At 38.4% G+C, this 23,184-nt stretch overlaps 1 protein-coding gene across 1 annotated transcript in view; it reads left to right on the plus strand.

The window, feature by feature from the left end:
• The first annotated feature begins 1,232 nt into the window (after nucleotides 1-1,232).
• LOC139949689 (extracellular sulfatase Sulf-1-like) overlaps nucleotides 1,233-23,184 on the plus strand; it is a 105,150-nt gene continuing 83,198 nt past the window's right edge. The window contains exon 1 of the mRNA XM_071948165.1: nucleotides 1,233-1,344. The gene's annotated coding sequence lies outside the window, so the exon portion shown is untranslated. The remainder of the gene's footprint in view (nucleotides 1,345-23,184) is intronic.

Consider the following 23,184-nt stretch of genomic DNA (forward strand, 5'->3'; position numbering starts at 1 on the left):
CGGTACCGACAAACCTTTTCGAAACCCGAGAGTCATTATGATGCACTGTTAATGGCCAAACGCAAAACTATATAAAAACAGAGACTAAGCTACTCATTTAGATATGCTTTCGCATGTTTGTTCCTAGTTTCATCTTACAAAGCATTTTTGCAACTTTTAATGTTTTGCCACCTCAGGTGGTACCAATAATTGGTCTGGACCATGGACTCACTCTACCTCCATGGACTCACCAACAGAAGCCATACTTTGGAAAAGAGGCCCTAAACAAAATCAATTTGATTTGACACCTTGACTTTTTAAAAATTCAGACTTTGGTTTTCACTTTGCTTATTGTCCCATTGCAGCATTTGTTTGTTTGCTAGACGAGCATTCAGTGTGTACTTGTTTGATGAGCTTAATTATCATTACCCGAGAGAACTCATCAAATTTCCAACGAAATGTCTGTTTTGAACTTTAAGTTCTCGATTGGTAATGATCAATGATAATAATTGTCAATACCAGTATTTGATCACTTTGTGTATCCCAATGCATAAAATAACAAACCTGTGAAAATTTAGGCTCATTGGGCATCAAATTTGCAAGAGAATAATGGCAGAAAAACACCCTTGTTACGTGATATTACTTTATGTGCTTTCAGATGCATTAAAAAGGCTTCAGCTGAAGTATTTTATTATCTGACTGAGAAATTTACCTCTTTCACAAAAGAAACGTTTTTCAGAGGGAGCCGTTTCTCAAAATGTTTTATACTAACCAACAGCTTTCCATTGCTCATTTTTATAGTAATAACTAAGTTCTCCTGGCCCAAAAATGTTCTGTAGGCAAGCATTTTGACAGGGTGCCAAAAGCATCCCAAATCTCCAAGCATGCCATGATGAGTTGGGCTTTTAAAAATGGTAAAGTTTCAACCACTTAATTTTCATTCAAACCACTCAGAACTAGCAGGCCTAATTATACGCAATTAAAACTATGTCTTGAGCATTCTTGTGTCCATAGTGTTTCTCATAATTATTTCCATTACAACGCAAATAGGTTTAATTTTCTTCAATAGTTCGATTAGCATTTTAATTGATTTTACCATTCTAAACTTTCAATGAAAACGTGTTAGGAAATGTATAGAAATTAGTTAGCGATAACCAAGTATTAACAAACAGCCGTCTGATAAATTTGGTATCAATACGGACATGAAATAGTTACAGAATATCCAGTGTTGTCGCACAATGGACATGTGCGTGTGATTTCTGGGCCAGTGATGTGTAACCCACTTTTCCCCGTCTGTACAAACATAGAGACAGTTTTCTATGTGAGTCTTCGCTTTTGGATGAAGTTTTATTGAGTATTTCAAAGGTAAGAATATTCTTTTGAAAAATTGTCTTCTGCGTTAAGTAATGAAGTTGTTTTGGGATCTCATTTACCCCCTGTTTGGGCATAGTTTATTGCTCCATGGGCATACACCGTACGCCAGGTTACGTGTGTGTATCCCCACCACCACGGCCTAGTGATGAGCATGCAGTTAGTAATGTAGCAGTGTTGTAGCATGGAGGTAGAACTGTGCTATGGTTGTTGCCCAGATATCACACACAGTGCACGTTAGTCGATGGCGGTGTCAGGCCTATTCAATTCCATCCATGGAGGATGGAGGGTCCTCCCTTAATGTTTATGCCAGTCAGTAGCGGGCAACACTGTTTTCTGTTTAACTACATCGCATATTAAAGCCTCACGTTTGGAAAATTTTCTTCTTTCATTCTTTAATTTAAAAAACGTGATTGTCTTTTCCTTGACTTTTGCTATGTATGTATATTTGTATGGTCTGGTTGTATTGTAATTTTATACCGATTTTGGGGGTTGAACAAAGACTTGACTAGAGTGGGATTCGAACCAACGACCTCCAGATTAACGTGTAATTTTATACCGTGTTATTAATTCTGATAATAATTCTTTATTAATCTTTATAAATTATAGGGATGTTTTTCTCTGTGACTCCAGTGAACGCCACTGTGAAGCATTGATTTTGATGGGGAAAAGTTTCTGTATGGCGCCGGCGCCACCACTTTTCCATTTGAAATGTTAGTATCAAATTTACCTCAATGAGGTATCCCTTTTTGTAAAAAATTAGTGAAAAAAAAGGTGACGCCATACAGAAAGATGCTTTTTTTTACTTGGTCATTATGTTGATGGGTGGGGTTTGGTATAAGGGTTGTGGGGAGCTATGTGTTTCCTGGTATACAGTCGTTTGACCAGTTCTGGATCACTTTTTGAATTCACATTGTTTTTTGTTGCAATCTCTTTGATATTTTAAACAAAAAAGTTTATCAGTTTACCTAAACATGACATAAAACTCACCAAGTATTCACTGACAAAAAAATATTAGTTCTTTTGAAGAGGCTTTAAGAAAAGTATCGTCACCGGTTTGACCAGTTCAGGATCAGTTGAATCTATTCTGAATCAGTAGAGTGCCCTTTATTGCAAACCCATACTCCCATCCATAAAACTGTCTCTCAAGGACACAAAACTTCAGAGGTGTGTTGGCATGGACTTGGACTTCCTTTCTTTAGTGAATGTCATGCAAGTGTCTTCAATAGCAGCGCAAAAACCCAACGACAAAACCACAAAACAACAGCAAAGGCAAATGAAAAAGTGAAGCGAACCTAATAAGCATTATTGACCCCTCCAAGTTTAATTTTCTCACAAAACAAAAAATCTACAAGAATTTGTTGAAGTAATGTTTCTCAAAATCAACTAAATAAACTTTCTACTGCAGTAGTGTGATTTTACCTTACTTAGTAAGTTAGTGCGTCACCATTTGACGCAATGAGATGTTGAGTGATCCCGAACTGGTCAAGGGTAAGTTGCCCCCCCAAAGAAGATTTTGGTAACTTCGTATCCTCAAAACAACAAGATGACTGCACAGTATTTACCGGAATTTGTTTTTACACATTCTTATCATTTTACATAAATATTTTTTGCCCTGGCACTCGAATTCTAAAGGTAGGAAGTTTTAACAGTGTTTTTCAACAAAAATTTTTAAACAAAAAAATGATCAATTTCGCAGACAACCTTCAGGAAAACAGCCAAAACTTATTTGCTGGTGATGTTTGGCACCTTGTTTTGGGTTTGTTGGTTTAATGGGTGTTAATCTTCACATTTATCAACAGAAAGTGGTAACAGTGAGAAATTATATAACTATTTGGTTATTGCAAAGTTGAAGTGATCCCGAACCGGTCAATGATCCCGAACTGGTCAAATGACTGTACAAATGCCTGGTACAGTTAATTGCAATTGAATTAGAATTCCAAACTTTCCAGTCCCTCTAGAAATAAGGATGCCTTGAAGTGTGTTAGGGTGGGGTTTTGTGCATTCCATAGGTCATTGCCTTGTGGTCTCCATGTCGGTCTGATAGGTTGGGTCATAGATTGGTTTTGTCAACGCTATGCTGATTTATAGGCCAATAAAGATACAATAAAAGTCAACCTGTGAAAGTTTCAGCTAAAGTGTTTACGCATTAAAAAACAGTGAAAAACCTGTCACGGTATTTGCACACGAACGACAATTCCATCCATGTGCAGCAAGGTGACAATGACTGCAGGTACCAACCGCATCCCTGGCCACAGCAATTGCGAACAGATACCCCTCATAAATCTGAACAACCACTCATGCATAGTCAAGTGTTTTGGGGTGACAAACTTTGAAGGCAATCTTTGTCAAAATGATTCATAAATACTACCAACAGCAGCCAGTGCCAAGGTTTTCCCAATGCATAGAGAGAATTGCATGCTGATATGGTCAAATTTTGGCCGAAAGAGAAAAACACAGGCTAAAGAATGCTCCAGATTGAAAGTAACAGTTGCGACTTTTAAAACAAAGATAAACACCATTCAAAACCATTACAACAGCCTTGTTTCAATTAAGCGTGCTTCTGCCAAACAGCCGAAAATTTGTCCTCAGAATGCACTGGTCCACAGTTTTGAAAAAACTATATAGTGGAAATTAACCAATCAAGAAGCAAAAATAACTTAGAAACGTCTTGCACCAAGATGCAGACCTGCTGCATCATTTTTTAAAAGGGCAAGAGCACCAAGGCATTTTATGGGGAAATTGTAAATTCCTACTGGAGCATTTCAAGGGCACCAAGGCAATGACCAGGGGTTCATGGAGGCAACCACCATTGTTGTCTCATGCCTGAAGACTTGTCATGACTTGTATCCTCTAAGCATTGATTCAGGCGCTTGGCGTAAGTGATGACATTTCTGTTTCTCCCATCAACCCATAGATAACCCAGGGGCATTGAATGCTCATTTCATTGTCCATAGATTCTAAGTATTCAGTCTGGACCACAACAACCACTGTCTCCCTATCACAATAGACTTCAACCAGATCCAGAATACCACATTGTGACTATACACACCCACTCCTCGTTTTGCTTTATTCCGCCTCTCTTCAAATCCATGCATGACGTTGATCACCATTCTAACCCAAAACAAGGCCATCGGCGCAGCCTCTGCAACTAGCATCGAGTGGCTGGTACTAAGCTTGGGCGATATCGAATTGTTTTATTCACGATATATCGCCGATAATATATCGCGATATTCGATATAATCACGATTAATTAAATTTGACATCATCAGTCTTCAAACTCCCAGTGACAGTTGTAGAAGAGACAATCATAGCATAAGAGAGGTGTTATAATGACCTATTCTTCTGGTTTTACTCCAAACCTATGGGGTGCAAGATGTCTCAGCTAGGAAATACATCGCGATATTGCGATACTAAATCGATATCTCGATATATCGCGATATATCGATATTTCGATTAAAACCAAATTGAACCGATATCGAAATCGTTTCCAAATTAATATCGCGATATTCGATAATATCGTGATATCGCCCAAGCTTAGCTGGTACTGGTGGTGGCGTGACGTGCGTGACATTTAGGGGGCTAGAATTGTGACGTCATGCATGAATATTAAGAGGTATAAGAGCATTGAGAATATCTATCCAGATCGAGATCCAGTCTGCGGACTCTTGAATGATTTCATTGATGGGAACTTTCCCACCTGTAGTTGGTGTCAACATGGATGCCATTTAGCCTTATTTCAAAATGGTGGACACTACGGGATTGCGCTGTTTGATACAATACGATTTACCCAAACCTAATAACGTCATAGTATTGCGTCCGTAATACCTCAAAACGGCTTTTATATGGAATGTACACCATGAAGTACTTGAGCATGATGGTTTACTTACCTGTGAGTAATAATAATATCAAAGTCTTAGATAGCGCAGGTATCTACCAAACAAGTTACTCAAGGCACTGAGCTGAGTATGAACAAGCTTTCAGAAAGATAGGTAGAGCGTAGAGAAGAGCAATGGGTACTCAAAACAGGGTTCTCCCACATGCACGTAAGCTAGCGTTTTAGACCGATACCTGTGATTTGCGTGACAACACTCGCAATTGTTTTTATTTCATTTAAAATAAAATAAAAATCACAAAAACATCAAGAGGAAACTCTGATTGCAGAGTAGAGCTTTTAAGTTTTAAAACCAAGATAAACACCGAGCAGAAAACATTCCGAAGACCTTGAAATTTTGTTCAACTTACTTTCTTGTTGTCTTCAAAAAATGAATAGTTTGGGTTTAAACAACAAAGAAAACTTGATTGGAGCTGGAGTTTAACCAATGACCTCCGGATTAATGTACCAGCGCTCTTTCCCTGTTTGTTAATATCTTTGTTAGGGGATGCCATAAAATAAAAATGTTACATTCTGTGGAACTCTTTTCAATCATAGTTGTTTTTCCCAAACGTATTCTTGAAAAGAAAAGAGAAAATAGTAAAAAAAACTTGTTGATGTAACTTTGAACAACGGTGAGAACTTACGGTTCATTGTCCCCAACTTGTTTTCACCATTTTAGGTGCCATAGTACTCCCAAGCTCACCCCAGCTAAACCCCTTGTATTGTCAGTCAATGGTGCATTAAGGTAAAACCCAGAGTATGTGCTTTCATTGCTGCTACTGTTGTCTGGATTAGCTAGAATAGGCTCAATTTGTAAGAAAAAGCTGCCTATGGTGATACGTGTAGGGATTGTATTATGCCACTTGGCCCCCCCACTTGCCCTTGTGATTTTTTTTTTAACGGGGGGGGGGGGGGGGGGGGGGGGGGACACAAAAAAGTACAGCATCGATTTAATACCTGGTTATTTTGTTTAAAGTCAGGCCTGACATTTCATCTTCGAAAGGGCAAGGCCATTTTCATTTTGCAAAGGGCACTTCCATTGGGATATCTTATGTCAAATGAAGGGGCACCGAGGCTAAGACCGGGGGCAACGATGGCTATGGCTTCCGTGGCTTGTGTAATTCCAGACCTGAAAGATATGATCAAGTGATTTCATTGGTTAAGGGGGAGGGGAGGGGCAGAGGAATTGATTTGCTTGAAACTTTACACAGATAAAAAATATAAGGAACAATTTCTAACACCGAGTAAAACAAAATTGTTTGCTTTAAATTGTTTTCGTCTTGCTGCGCTCAGATTTCCCCCACTGTTGTGCCTGAATTTGGAGGTTGCCCCTGATGCAAATAAATGTTGGAAAGTTAATGAGTAAGGTAGGCCTCTATTGACAGCTCATTTTTGTTGTTGTTTCCTCCATGTTCAGTAGTTGGCTGGACTGTTAAAAATCGCAGCTAAACTGGAATGTTTATATGACAAAATTTGTCAACAACAAAATCAATCATAATTTGAGCAAAGGATAGTTTCTTTTCTCGACTATTAGTAACCAAACTTTTGATCAACCCAATGCAATTTATATTTAGCAGAAGGTCAAAAACCTCTCCTGCTAATTTATGTACAAAAATAACCTAACCCTTTTGTGACCCTACCAACAAAACCACACTTCCTACACACCAATATATTTTACTTTCGGCTTCTGATAAATAGTTTTGGAAAAGCTGCTTGGTGGAGAAAAAAACCTTGTGCCCCAGTGACTGCAATGTGTCCCGATACCTCCTAAGAAACAATTATCCCTCTGTGTTTGAGGTTGAGCAGACCATTGTTTACTGTAATAACTGGATTGAACTTCCTTAGTGTTAAGGCAATGGATCCCTGGGGACAAGGTGGAGAGTGTAACCTTCTTGTGTTGATATTGTGTATGGTGGATTAGTTATGTACAGGCACAATCATGGGTGCACAATTTTTTTGTGACCATTTTATGAACAACAGTTTGAAAACCACTGATGTAGTAAAGTCAATCGTATTTATACAGGGCTTGAAATTAACACTGGAACGCTTGCCTGAGGCCATTGGTTTTAGCGTCGGACCAGTAAAGTTTTATGACTGTATAAGTTTTTTGTTGTTGAAAAATAACACCTTACTGCATTTTTTATTTAAAGACAGTGGACACTATTGGTAATTGTCAAAGACCAGTCTTCTCACTTGGTGTATCTCAACATATGCATAAAATAACAAAACCTGTGAAAATTTGAGCTTGATTGGTCGTCGGAGTTGCGAGATATTTATAAAAGAAAAAAACACCCTTGTCACACGAAGTTGTGTGCATTTAGATGCTTGATTTCGAGACCTCAAGTTCTAAACTCAAAATCAAGTTCGTGGAAAATTACTTCTTTCTCGAAAACTACGTCACTTCAGAGGGAGCTGTTTCTCACAATGTTTTATACTATCAACCTCTCCCCATTACTCGTAATCAAGTGAGGTTTTATGATGATAATTATTTTGAGTAATTACCAATAGTGTCCACTGCCTTTAATATCTGTTGAGTATTGAAGTAGGTCTATTACCCATACACAAAAACGATTCCAAAAACAGCTCAAATGTGAAACTGTGTAGGTAGTGTTCTTCTCATTTTGATTCCGGTCTTGTAACACATTCTCTAGTCAAGTAAAGGTTTTGAGCTAAAGCCCTGCAGTCTTGAGGATTTTTCACTAAATTCGAGTTCTGTTATATATCATTCATAAATACCTCAGACAGTTTCGCTATACCTACTGGTGGAAAGCGCGTCACGTGGGTGTGTATAAACCTTTGTTTATGACCAGTAAAAAATGTTGAAACATGGGCGTGACACTCGAGTTTGCACCTGTGCTTATAAGACAGTTTCTTCATTCCTAATGGTCGAGAGCAACGGCCGAGACAGTGTTTTGCCACATCATGCGATACGGGCGTCGCGCACAGTTTTCCCTTATAGTCAGTTGTTTACCTGAGGGCCTTGACTGGGCCTTAACATTTCATAGCTAAATTTCAACTAATTCTCAAAACAAAACAAAATCCTTCACAATTTTCCCACAGACTTTCCAATGGATGTGCCTCTTAAAAAAATAAAAATGGCCTTTCCCTCTCAAAGATGAAATTCCAGGCCTGTTCATACAACCTCCCTAAGCGATGTGTAGCTAATGGGATCGCCATTTGAAATTATTAAAAATGAATGGATGAATTTATCAATGTATTTATAAAAGTTGACAGAATGCAAAAAGCCTGCCACATATATTGAAGTCTTAAATCATCAGGGCCCAATTTCATGGCTCTGCTTACCGCCAAATCCTGCGCTCACAATCACCATTCTCTGCTTAATACTGTGCAAGCGCAAACTATCTGTGCTAGCTGTGTAAGCAAAGAATGCCTAGTAACGTGGAGTGCACACACGCACTAGCAAAAAATTCCCTGCTAACTTTTGAAATATGCATTGCTTGTTTGAAGCGCGGAACTCCTGTTCCTTCAGGGTTAATTCTTTGCAGAGCCGTGAAATTGGGCCTGCTTGCTAGGTATGCAGCATTTGATTCGATGTCTGACAATGTGTGTTAACAAGGCATTGGGGAGTTCAGACCAACCACAATGACTTGAGATGCAACATGTTTTTAAACATTTACCAAATGCCAAAGGCGATGTTCATAGTGTTGCTAATACTAGACATACAGGCTTGTTACTTCTAAGCGGATCAGCTAATTTTCAATTTATTGAATTTTTTCGGGGAGGGGTAGTGGGAAACTCAAAAACACTACAGCATACATGTAAGCCGAGAAGAAATCAACAACTATTTAGAGGCATCTACATCTACATGGTCACATCACGGTACAGGCATTCAGAACTGCAGTTGGGCCTTGCCCTTCCCAAAGTTTAACATTCAAGACTGCAGTTGGGCCTTGCCCTTTCCAAAGTTTAACATTCAAGACTGCAGTTGGGCCTAGCCCTTTCCAAAGTTTAACATTCAAGATTGCAGTTGGGCCTTGCCCTTCCCAAAGTTTAACATTCAAGATTTCAGTTGGGCGTAGCCCTTTCCAAAGTTTAACATTCAAGATTGCAGTTGGGCCTAGCCCTTCCCAAAGTTTAACATTCAAGATTGCGTTGGGCCTTGCCCTTCCCAAAGTTTAACATTCAAGATTGCAGTTGGGCCTAGCCCTTTCCAAAAGTTAACATTCAAGATTGCGTTGGGCCTTGCCCTTCTCAAAGTTTAACATTCAAAATTGCAGTTGGGCCTTGCCCTTCCCAAAGTTTAACATTCAAGATTGCAGTTGGGCCTAGCCCTTTCCAAAAGTTAACATTCAAGATTGCGTTGGGCCTTGCCCTTCTCAAAGTTTAACATTCAAAATTGCAGTTGGGCCTTGCTCTTCACAAAGTTTAACATTCAAGATTGCAGTTGGGCGTAGCCCTTTCCAAAGTTTAACATTCAAGATTGCAGTTGGGCCTAGCCCTTTCCAAAGTTTAACATTCAAGATTGCAGTTGGGCGTAGCCCTTTCCAAAAGTTAACATTCAAGATTGCAGTGGGCCTAGCCCTCCCCAAAGTTTAACATTCAAGATTGCAGTTGGGCCTTGCCCTTCCCAAAGTTTAACATTCAAGATTTCAGTTGGGCGTAGCCCTTTCCAAAGTTTAACATTCAAGATTGCAGTTGGGCCTAGCCCTTCCCAAAGTTTAACATTCAAGATTGCGTTGGGCCTTGCCCTTCCCAAAGTTTAACATTCAAGATTGCAGTTGGGCCTAGCCCTTTCCAAAAGTTAACATTCAAGATTGCGTTGGGCCTTGCCCTTCTCAAAGTTTAACATTCAAAATTGCAGTTGGGCCTTGCCCTTCCCAAAGTTTAACATTCAAGATTGCAGTTGGGCCTAGCCCTTTCCAAAAGTTAACATTCAAGATTGCGTTGGGCCTTGCCCTTCTCAAAGTTTAACATTCAAAATTGCAGTTGGGCCTTGCTCTTCACAAAGTTTAACATTCAAGATTGCAGTTGGGCGTAGCCCTTTCCAAAGTTTAACATTCAAGATTGCAGTTGGGCCTAGCCCTTTCCAAAGTTTAACATTCAAGATTGTAGTTGGGCGTAGCCCTTTCCAAAAGTTAACATTCAAGATTGCAGTTGGGCCTTGCCCTTCACAAAGTTTAACATTCAAGATGGTTGGGGACAGAAGAGTGTCACTAATGTGTATGGGCCTACTCATGATTTGAATTTGAACTTTGCACACATAAACCTGCAATGAAGCTCAATGATACAGCAATTGTATTCCTACCAATGGTGGGAACAAGTCTGTATGAGATGGGGACACATCACGTCGTTTACTCAGTCCATAACTTGTTATTCCAGGCATAAAAATGGGTCCCTGAGAGTGTCAGCTTTTGACTGATTCCTTCACAAAAGGACCCCCTTTGTGGTTGCTGAAAAGGAACTGCACTGTTTCTGCCTTGTCCCTTTCAGAGCAAGAAGCCCTTTCGATTTCATCTGGCCAAATATAAAAAAAATACCAGTTGATCGTCTCCTCCCTCATCCTTTTTGATGCCTCATCTTTTTATTAATTTTTTTCCCCACTTTTTTTTTCAAAGAGACATTTTCTGTGTATTTCTCATTAAAGTTACCAATCTTTTAAGAACTTGTAACTACATAAAGTAAGTGGTGACTTTGTACTGAAGAATTGGTGGCCAGTTTGAATTTAAATACTTGGCAGCCACCTTTAAAACGAAATAAACAAATACAAAATGTAAAAGGCCCTCATACTCCTCTTTTGGGAAAAACCTGGACGATCACCAGGTATTTTTGTTACTTGGCCTTATTATCAAAAAGGGAGAGGAAAAACCTTGGATTTAGTAAAGCCAATCACGCTTTGATGAAGCATGACACCAATTGTTCGCTGGTCAAAGAGGTGTTGGCCTTACCCTTCGCTCGGAGTTCCGTTGTTGTTAAGATCAAACGGTGGTCTCTCACTCCTGATGTGTTCATAAGGGGCCTCTATACATGTATTTGTTCAAGCACTTGTTGAAAGTGTTATTGTCTGTTAAATACACATTTATTCAGATGTGAGCCGGGGTGCAATTGTTGCGCATTTGAAGACTGTGAGAACAGGGGCGCTTGGTGTCTGGTGGTTTTCCGTTGCCCGGAGTGATTTAGGTTGAGGGGCTTTTCTATGGCAGTGTGAACACCTTTGCTATAAAATGGTCGGCTGTGATCATCATTATAAGCACTGGCTGCACTCAACTCTGTGCGTGACTAGGGAATCAACCCAGGGTGTCCGAACCCCTTTCCTGGTCTCCGCAACTTTTCTTGTTGTAAACTTGAAAGGTACAGGACACTTTTGGTAGTTGTCTTTAAAAATATGTCTGCCGGCCATTAAAAAAAAGGAAAAACAAAGGCCCTCCTCCTTTCTTTTTCAAATAAGAGGACGCTATACATTTTACATTTTTTTATTTGGCCTAACTTGGGGAACTTTTGTGTATGGTGGATCATCATAATCCAGTCACTCAACTCTGAGAATGACAAGGGTATCAAGGCAGGGTGTCCAAACCCTTCCCTGGTCTCCACAACTTCTGTTGTTGTTGACCAATTTTAGTTGTGGGCTCTGAATTTAATTTAGTCCACCAATTGTTTATGTTTAGATATGGCGCCATGCGCCATCATTGCTGAAGTGCAATCTGGGGGAAATTTTTGCTGGGCTCAATCTGTGTATTTTGCTCAGAGTGCTGGGCAAAATTTGATAGTTCTGGTCAGGCCTGCCCAGCACCGCCCATAGTGGCTACATCACTGACCTGCACTACTGGTAACAAAACCAAGGATGTCTCATAAGTGAACTTAAAGGAACACGTTGCCTTGGATCGGTCGAGTTGGTCTTTGAAAAGCGTTTGTAACCGTTTTTTATAAAATGCATATGGGTAGAAAGATGTTGTAAAAGTAGAATACAATGATCCACACAAACATGCCTCGAAATTGCGTGGTTTTCCTTTTACCTTGTCGACTAACACGTCGGCCATTTATGGGGGTCAAAATTTTGACTCCCATAAATGGCCGACCATGTTCGTTCGCACAGTAGAAGGAAAACCACGCAATTTCGAGGCAAACTTGTGTGGATCATTGTATTCTACTTTTAAAACATCTTTCCAACCATATGCATTTTATAAATAACGGTTACAAACGCTTTTGTTTTGACCAACTCGTCCGATCCAAGGCAACGTGTTCCTTTAATCACTGTAGCTCACACATCTAAGGAAACCTGTAAACAAGGGGGCTTGCTTCATGCATGTGGATCATAAACACTGGGGTTAACCCACTTCCATAATACATGTAAGTTTTCTGGGTTCTTTCACAAACTCTACTCATCCTAGTACACAGAACCTTCAGCTTAATGTCCCATCCGAAAGACAATGTAATTATGGCAAAGTATCTTGCTCAAGGACACAAGTCCATAATAATATAGGACTCGAACCTACACTCACATAATCAGAAACATGAAGAGCTTTGTGTAAGTTTGTTTATCTTTTTCCCCCCATTTTTTGGGGGGAACCCCTGAAGTTCTTGGAACCCCATTCGTTTCATTTTCATTTCAATAAATAAAATAAAAAGCCTCTATTGTGCCTTGAATTAAACCAGGGATGGTTTAACTGAATTAAACCAGGGATGGTTTAACATAATAGAAGGACTAAATAAATAGGTTTGTAAATTCTTCAAATTCCTTCGTGAAAGAAAAAAACTCAGATCGAAGAAAAAACATTGTTATCAGATTGTATTATCTAGTTTATTGCAAGTTAAAGGACAAAGTCAAAATAATGAGGTTAGTGCACATAATTAAAATACCAAATTGCCAGGCTGGCGGAGGGTAATGTCAATTTAAAGGGTCTAGGTACTTTTTGTTGGACACAAAACAAAAAGTCCACAGATTTACTTTGAACTTACACGGTTTGAAGGTGGTAGAAAGCTTCCCTTAAAAATAAGCTTCAAGTTAAAATATTTCTTACTGAGGTGCTGTAGTTTTTAAGAAATGAGTAAAATAAGTCACAACAATTGTTTTAGCATGTAAAACGTTTAACCCAGTTATGGTTAAATACCATAACTGGTAAATTTGTTACATGCGAAAAGTATTGTTGTGACCTTGTTTTACTAATTTCTCAGAAACTAAAGCACCTTAGCAAGTATTATTTTAACTGGAAGCTTTCTACTACCATACTTTGAAGATAATGGTAATAAAGAACTTCCCCTTTAAATATTACCAAAAGTTTAATGTAAATCTGTGGACATTGTGCTTTGTGTTACATAAAGTACCCAGACCCTTTAACTCTGGTATCATTCTCCAACTTGTATGTTGTTGAACCCGCATTGTTGCACCTCATACCAGGGGTGAAATCAGCACAAATGAACACAATACCCCGTTAATGTCAATACCAGGTGAATAAACAAGTGAACATGGCGGCCATTGTCAACCAGAAGTACTTCTACTTCAGATCATCATGTAGACTAGACTTGGAACATTGTACTGTTACTATGTAGAAATGTTATTAGATAAAAACACGTTTTCAAGCTTCGGTGGTGATATCGAATCGGAATTTTCTGTTTGTGATAACAGATGTCAAATATTTCAGTTATGTGTGGGGAGACTTTGTAAAAGAATGGTTTTTGTACAGGTACTTTTGTGAGGTAGTTTCTATAAAAGGGCAGCGGGATAAAAAATAATGAACAAAATACAGTATGTCGTGGCTGAGGGGTCTGTTCACTGGACCCAAGCTCTGGGTTTGTCAGTGGGTTCGAATCCCGGTCATATTGACACTTGTGCCAGTGAGCAAGACACTTGACCATAACATGCACTACATTAAAGGAACACGTTGCCTTGGATCGGTCGAGTTGGTCTTTGAAAAGCGTTTGTAACCGTTTTTTATAAAATGCATATGGGTAGAAAGATGTTGTAAAAGTAGAATACAATGATCCACACAAACATGCCTCGAAATTGCGTGGTTTTCCTTTTACCTCGTCGACTAATACGTCGGCCATTTATGGGGGTCAACATTTTGACTCCCATAAATGGCCAACCATGTTAGTTCGCACAGTAGAAGGAAAACCACGCAATGTCGAGGCAAACTTGTGTGGATCATTGTATTCTACTTTTAAAACATCTTTCCAACCATATGCATTTTATAAAAAACGGTTACAAACGCTTTTGTTTTGACCAACTCGTCCGATCCAAGGCAACGTGTTCCTTTAAAGATGCTATGTCAGATTTTTGGCCCCAAACATTGAAAAATAGATTTTTTTGAGTGAACGGTATTTCAAAGAGTATCACCAGCTCAAACGAATTTGTTTAAACTTTTACTTTTAATGGTCAGGAACAATGAAAATTTTTTAAAACGTTTCTTATAAAACACATAAGAATTGGTCACGTGATATATTGTCGGGATCCTGACAAAAACTAATTTTGAGCACTTTATTTCACTGCTACTAATAATTGGCGGACTTATTCGAGCAATGGCTCAAATGAAAGCTTGTAAATTTCTCGACCCCCATCAAAATACCTATTGAATTTTAAATCAAAATTTTTGGGTCAAATCGGCCCAAAATCTGACATGGCATTTTTAATATACACATGGCTCTGCTGTTCAATGTACACATTATGTGCAGTTAGATTTTGATGGGAACCTTGGGGTTGGTTAAGGATTAGAAATCGAGTCAGCCATTGAGTACTACCAATGGGTTTCCTTACACATCGGTCACAGCGTAATGTTGACAGAGCTGTCCACTAATTCTGCAAAAAAATCTGTGAAAAAACAAACCTTTCCATGTTATGATGAACAAATTTGAGAATCTTTTTGATAAAATGGAAACTTTTTCCCCATTACATTGATTCTTAATATCTCTCTGATTGACAATTTTACTGATAGCAAGATCCAAATGTTGGCAGCGTTGCATAGAGCAAAGACCATACCAGGTATAAAAAATATATCTTAGCAAAAATATTAGCAGTATTTTCTGCTAAACAGCTTTATAAAATTGGGCCTAGTTCTTTCAGAATCTACCACAACTCATGGAGACATATCATGCACTTAGCTTTTCCTACATACCAACAGGAACAGATTGTAGCAATTCACTTGTTTTATCCTTCAGCGAGTGTCAATCACTCTGAATGAGAGCAGGTTCCTTTTGTCAAAATGCCTGTATGGACTTCCCAAGATATCCTTCAGATGTTCAATTCATTTTGTCAGAACCAGTTACTAGGGGTGTCTGACCTCTCCATCACACACACAGTCCTGTGAATGTTTTCTAAACCTTCTGACAACAGGGCATTGTTCAAAATCTATAGGCCTACAATGAAACTACATTGGCTGCAATTATTGGCTTTTGTGTGTTCACCAAGGATGTTTAATAGGGATTAGTGTCAGAGCTTGGATTAGAGCTATTGATCCAATAGTCAATTAATCCACCTGTCAGACAAATGGATTAATTGATTAATTGATGTACATAGAAGGACTGGTGAAATACAGTAGCTGTTTTAATCTCATCTGACTTTTGAGCCACAAAAAATCTGATTGTCGATTTCATTGACAGCAAAAGTTTGACCAAACTTATTAGCATACAGTAATATTTGCCCAATAAAAAATATGTGTTAGCACTGTATAATCTCTTCACATTCCTGAGTTCAAAGGAAAACAAATCATAGGCATATAACCTGCATATGTTTTCTCAAAAACCTTTGCAATTCTAGAGCAATGTCTTACCATGGAGGTAGAATTACCAACTAGACCACCAAGATTGCCCAGTAGCTAGGAAGAGTTTGAATCCACAGAACAAAAATTAACAAAATATATCTACGTAAAAGCATGTTATTCAGATGTATGTGAATGTAGGTCATCTACAAAAATTCTGAAGAAACACATAATATATATCTTTGCAAACTAACACGGTCGGCCATGACTCCCATAAAATGGCCGACTGTGTTTGTCGACGAGGTAAAAGGAAAACCACGCAATTTCGAGTGATCCTTGTGTGGATCATTATATTCTACTTTTAAAATATCTTTCTAATCATATACATTTTATAACAAAGTGTTACAAACGCTTTTCAAAGCCCAACTTGACCGATCCAAGGCAACATGTTCCTTTAATGGCTCGGGCCTTATTTCATGGTTTTGCTTATCGCTGCAGTCTACGCTTAAGATCACTGTTTGCAAGCGCCGAATTTCTGCGCAGCTGAAAGCAAAGAATGCGTAGTAACAAGGAGTACGCAGCCACACAAGCCAAAATTCCCTGCTAACCTGTGAAATATGCTTGAAGTAAGCGCAGAATGCCCTGTTTCTGCAAGTGCCAATTTTTTGCTTATGGTAAGCAGACAAATGTGACTTTAGTGATGTTATTTTACTCAGTTCTCAAAAACAACAGCATCTATGGACAATGTGTTTTGTGTCCTACCAAAGTACCCAATTAAAGACAGTGGACACTATTGGTAAATGTCAAAGACCAGTCTTCTCACTTGGTGTATCTCAACATATGTATGAAATAACAAACCTGTGAAAATTTGAGCTCAATTGGTCGTCAAATTTGCGAGATAATAATGAAAGAAAAAACACCCATATCACACGAAGTTGTGTGCTTTCAGATGCTTGATTTCGAGACCTCAAATTCTAAACTTGAGGTCTCGAAATCAAATTCGTGGAAAATTACTTCTTTCTCGAAAACTACGTCACTTCAGAGGGAGCCGTTTCACACAATGTTTTATACTATCAACCTCTCCCCATTACTCGTTACCAAATGAGGTTTTATGCCGATAATTATTTTGAGTAATTATCAATAGTGTCCACTGCCTTTAAGGGAAGCTTTCTTCCATCATTATCGTCAAATGGTGCAAATTTAATGTGAATCTGTGGATGTTGTGGTTTTTGTCATTGTACCCTAACCCTTTAATGTGAACCACATTTTAAACCTCCGATGGGGGTACCATGTTTATTTGAAGTCTTTTGGTGTACTTTCTTTCACCTTCCTCTAAACCCCTGTCGTCTCTCTCTCTCGCTTTGATCTTTTCCATGCTCCCATGCCCTGCAGGCTACCAACCACTGGATAGGAACCACACATAGATGTAAAGCCAAGTAAAAAAAATACCAGATGATTGTCCAGGTTTTTCCAAAAAGAGGGGGACGACAGACCTTTTTATATATTAATTTTTTTTATTTCAAAGGTGGTCGCCGATCATTTTAATTCAAATTGGCCACCAATTCTTCAGTTTAAAGTCACTACTTACATTATGTAAATACAAGTTCTTAAAAGATTGAATGAGAAATGCAAAGACAAAATTGTCTTTTTGAAAAGAAAATACGGATGCAGCCTCAAAAAAGAGCGAAGGAGGGGACAATCGACCAGTATTTTTTTTGATTGGCCTAATAGTGAAGGCTTTAGAGGCTTACCACCCGGCCGCCTTGGATTCCCCGGTACCCTGTTTATTTCTCTAAGGTTTTGCGCCGGAGGGAGAGCGTTATGGTCATGTCCCATGTTGCCCAAACTTATTGTGACTGATTTCCCGTCTATCAACGTGGGGAGTTTGCTCCACCGATGTTGAGGTTTATCATACTTTGTACTTACGTGTGCTTCACATGGAGGTCTAGGCCCTTTCACACCAGACAGTTTTTAACATTAGACTTTGTAGGATTTGAAACTTTGCATGGTGGAAATACGATATGGAAAGGGTTTGCGGTAAGACCATGTAATGACCATCTCTAAATGAGGGGGTTTTTCTGAAAAGAACTGTTGGTTACAACTCGATGTTGCGTTCAGTATGCTCTTATCGTCTTCTGGAGAAGAAGATGATTTTTTTATTTTACTTAATCAAAGTCGCAATAGATGTTTAAAGACACTGGACATTATTATTGGAAATGGTCAAAGACCAGTCTTCTAACTTGGTGTATCTCAACATATGCATGAAATAACAAACCTGTAAAAATTTGAGCTCAATCGGTCTTCAAAGTTTTGAGATAATAATGAAAGAACAAAAACACCCTTTTCCACACGAAGTTGTGCGCTTTCAGATGATTGATTTTGAGACCTCAAATTCTAAATCTGAGGTCAGGGAAAACTCAGGGAAAATTACTTCTCTCTCGAAAACTACATTACTTCAGAGGGAGCTGTTTCTCACAATGTTTTATACTATCAACCTCTCCCCATTACTCGTTACCAGGTAAAGTTTAATGCTAATAAATATTTTGAGTAATTACCAATAGTGCACACTGCCTTTAAAACATACCAAGTTTCAGCCTTGTGAAAGCTATTCTTGTTGAAGGATCCAGACCTTTAAAAGTTAGCAACTACAACAAGTTGGGATTCAACATTCTTGTGATAACATTGTGACAGTTTCGTGCTGTTTTCTCAACAAGTAGACACTGTCTGGCAGAAACATGTAAATCAGGTTACATCGAAATGAAGAAAAAACACCAGACCTTTCAGAAAAATCAGTTCTTTTTTAAAGGCAGTGGACACTATTGGTAGTTACTCAAAATAATTATTAGCATAAAACCTTTCTTGGTGACAAGTAATGGGAAGAGGTTGATGGTATAAAACATTATGAGAAACAGCTCCCTCTGAAGTGCCATAGTTTTCGAGAAAGAAGTAATTTTCCATGAATTTGATTTCGAGACCTCAAGTTTAGAACTTGAGGTTTCAATCAAAATCAACCATCTAAACGCACCCAACTTCATGTGACAAGGGTGTTTTTTTCTTTCATTATTATCTCGCAAGTTCGATGACCGATTGAGCTCAAATTTTCACAGGTTTGTTATTTTATGCATTCGTTGAGATACACGAACTGTGAAGGCTAGTCTTTGACAATTACCAATAGTGTCCACTGCCTTTAATCCACTCTAATTTTGTCAAAACAATATTAAACTACTTCTGAAACAAAATGTAACTCAACTTGAGTAGTCAGCCATAACCCCCCTGTCAAAGTCATGTGTCATCGCAGACAACAAACGTTTTCTTGAATTCAATTGTTGTCTGTCATGATAAAGACACACTTGGATGGCTGGTGAGGTTTGCTTCATTGTTATCAACTTACAACCCATTGCGCCCTAATTAAAAGGAATATCCTGCAGCCCACATGATGCATTTCACTATGAGTTGGGTGTACTCACTGGGTGGGAGACAGATTCCTCAATTAAACCAATGAGTCATTGATACACATGGCTGCCAGTTTTTGTACAGAAAACATTTGCCAAGTGTATGTTAAACCATACTTTCTCAATCATATTACTTTTTTTCAATGTTGCCGAAATCCGTAATTCAAAATTTTAATTTTGGTTAATTTAAAAAAAAATATTGTGGGGGGGGGGTGTTACCCATGAATACTACAAAATGCTATAGTTAACATTATTATATTTTATAAAAGGGATACAAAGGTGACCTTGAAACAAATGGTAACGTCTAGTTCGGGTGAAACAACAGCTTTTGTTCCCAAGCCTATGGAATGACAGAAGTGTAACCAAGTCTCGGTTTAGGCTTCCTCCATGGTTTAGGTAGGGTTACTTTGGTAATAACTCTAATCTATAGTTAAATGACTACATGTGTACAAAATTACAGGCAGACTAGTGAAATGACAAGTTAAAGCCATTGGACACTTTCGGTAAACAGTATTGTCCAAAGGCCCACACTTCGTGTATCACAACTTATATATAAAATAACAAACCTGTGAAAATTTAGGCTCAATCGGTCATCGGAGTCAGGAGAAAATAGCGGGAAAACCCACCTTTGTTTTTGCACGTTTCACCGTGTCATGACCTGTGTTTACTATAATCCGTAATACTTGTTGTCGGGAATTGATAATTGTTTTAATGTTTTCTCAAAAAGTAAAGCATTTCATGGAATAAGATTTCAAGAGAAGTCTTTTACCATTACCTTCTGTAAACCCTGTAAGTTATTTGTAAATCTGTGAACTTTTTATTTTTTGTTTCTGTTCCAAAAGTGTATAATGGCTTTAACCAGTCCTGCTGCTAGTCATTAGTTGAGAACCCTGGACACAGTGCTATAATAATTTTAGCTTTAAAACAAAATCGTAAACTATTTGTGACATTTGCCCAACCTTAGTTTGATTACAATGAAACACTCTCGGATAACCAGTGAAATGACAAGTTAACTAGTCCTGCTGGCTAGTCATTTAAAGGCAGTGGACACTATTGGTAATTGGTAAAGACTAGCCTTCACAGTTGGTGTATCTCAACATATGCAGAAAATAACTAACCTGTGAAAATTTGAGCTCAATCGGTCATCAAAGTTGCGAGATAATAATGAAAGAAGAAACACCATTGTCACACGAAGTTGTGTGCGTTTAGACGGTTGATTTCGAGACCTCAAGTTCTAAACTTGAGGTCTCGAAATCAAAGTAGTGGAAAATTACTTCTTTCTCGAAAACTATGGCACTTCAGAGGGAGCTGTTTCTCACAATGTTTTATTCCATCAACCTCTTCCCATTACTCGTCACCAAGAAAGTTTTTATGCTAATAATTATTTTGAGTAATTACCAATAGTGTCCACTGCCTTTAATAGTTGTAAACCCTGACATATTATGGTGCTATTTAAATATTCAAGCTTTAGACCGCGTAAACCAAAAACGTACATTGTAACCATGTGATTTTTACCCAACCTTAGTTTGATAAAACGCTGTTGTTGGTCTAGTTAAACGCGGATCGGTCGAGTTCTTTGAAAAGCATTTGTAACCGTTTGTTATAAAATGCATTGGCTAGAAAGATGCTGTAAAAGTAGAATACAATGATCCACACAAACATGCCTCCAAATTGCACGGTTTTCTTTTTACCTCGTCGACTAACATGGTCGGCCATTTATGGGAGTCAAAATGGCTGACCGTGTTAGTTCGCAAAGTAAAAGGAAAACCATGCAATTTCGATGCAAACTTTTGTGCATCATTGTATTCTACTTTTAAAACATCTTTCAAACCATGCATTTTTTGACAAACGGTTACAAATGCTTTTTTATAGACCAACTCGTCTGATCCATCCTTGCTCTATGTCTGATCCAAGGCAACGTTTTCCTTTAAGCTTTACACCATGACCACGTAAACCGTAAAAACAATTTGTAACCATTTGTGATATTTGCCCAACCTTGGTTTGATTACAATGAAAAACTGTTGAACTAGTGAAATGACAAAAGTCCTACAGTATACTGGCTAGTCATCAATTGCAAACACTAAAATGCCATTTAAAAAGCTTTACATCATGTAAAAGGTAAAAATAATTTGTGATGTTTGCCTCAACCTTGGTTTGATTTACAATGAACTGTCTGGGGTGTCTACTCTCGACATCAAGTGCACTCAGCCATACCATGCTCAATGAGCCATATCATTACGTACTTGCAATCTAATCTATCATTCTGTATCAACGACCACGGATATGTGGACAACCGGTCCCCTGCCAGGTACCCATCACCCATTTTTTCCCTGGGAAGCAGGTATGGCCTTCATAAGTGGTTGGCAGATTTAACCAGAAAGAATGCGTGCGAGGCTAAACCCCGCCCCCACTGTGAACTTTCTGCCCTCATTGTTTGTGGTTCACATACTGAGAAATTAAACGTTGGGTGAACAGGTTGGCAACTGTTGCACGCAATTTCTAGAGTTTTGTCAACAAGCTGGAGAAGGTGAAATTAAACCATGGTGGGGTAAGCTGCCCTTTTTTTACATTTGGAAAATGTACTAGACTGTAGATGTAGGGCTTAGGCCTAAATGTATTGTAGCCCTATACCTTCACCCGAAGTTTTGTTTTTCCCCTTTAAATATCTATTGAACTGTTTTGTTGTACCCACTGCTAAAATATTATATATAAGTAGATCCAGGCCAGTAACGTGGTCACTGTACTCCTTTTTTCTAAATTTGTCATTATATCAGTCATACTTAAGCGCCCCAGGCAATGTCAATGATCCAACCCTAAATTGTTAAACAAACATTTTCTATGACTGATTGACTGTCACAACAAAAAAAATCGCCCAAATTACCAAACTACCCATCAAATTACCTTCAAAACCGCCTACTGGCCTCTTCAAGATGCAACACCAGGTTGAATTGTTCTCGCAGTCTTTTTGTTTTACTCAGAGGATGATTTTTGAGACATTTTGCTGGACCATCTATACATTGTGAGTGTGAAGTGCATTGGAACGGTTATTTTGAAATGCGTTTTATAAGAACTTGTTAAATTATTATTTCTATTTTATAAAGGATTCAAACTGCCTCTTAGCTGTCTTAGTTGTGCTGTCTTGGTGGTTTGGTATGGTGGTAGACATCTGCTCTAGAATGTCAAAGGTCTTGGGTTTGAATCTCACCTAATAACATCTAAGTGGATTTTTTTCACAGGAACTGGGGAAAGTACAGATTGCTTTACGCTCATCAGTTTATTATCAGTGTAACGTTAAAACCAAATAATGTATTTTTACATGAATCCCCGATGCAAATTTACAATAAAAAGGAAACTCCAACCTCAGGGAAAACTCAAACACAACACCTTCTGTTCTCTCCCTTATTAATAGTACCCAGCTAAATATCCCCTCTTAATACCACATCCTTTCTAAATAATCCTTCTTGACATCCAATACATTGTTCGGAAGGTGGTGACTCACTGCTTAGCAGCCAGGAGGAGCAGTTTTATGTCATCTTTTAATGGCTGAAGATTGAAGGGATTCATCACAAGCATGTAAAGTTAAAGGGAACTGGACACATTGGTAATACTCAAATAATTGTAAGCATAAAAACTTTCTAGGTAACAAGCAGTGGAGCTGTTGATAGTAAAAAGCATTGTGAGAAATTACTCCTTCTGAAGGAACATAGTTTTAAGAAAGAGGTAACTTCTCACTCAAATAATAAAATACTTCAGAAGCCTTTACTTATGCATCTGAAAGCACACAAATTTGCGCAACAAGGGTGTTTTTTCTTTCATTATTCTCTTGCAACTTCGATGACCAATTGAGTCCAAATGT

This window comes from Asterias amurensis, chromosome 17, assembly GCF_032118995.1.
Source record: "Asterias amurensis chromosome 17, ASM3211899v1".
Lineage (NCBI taxonomy): Eukaryota > Metazoa > Echinodermata > Asteroidea > Forcipulatida > Asteriidae > Asterias > Asterias amurensis.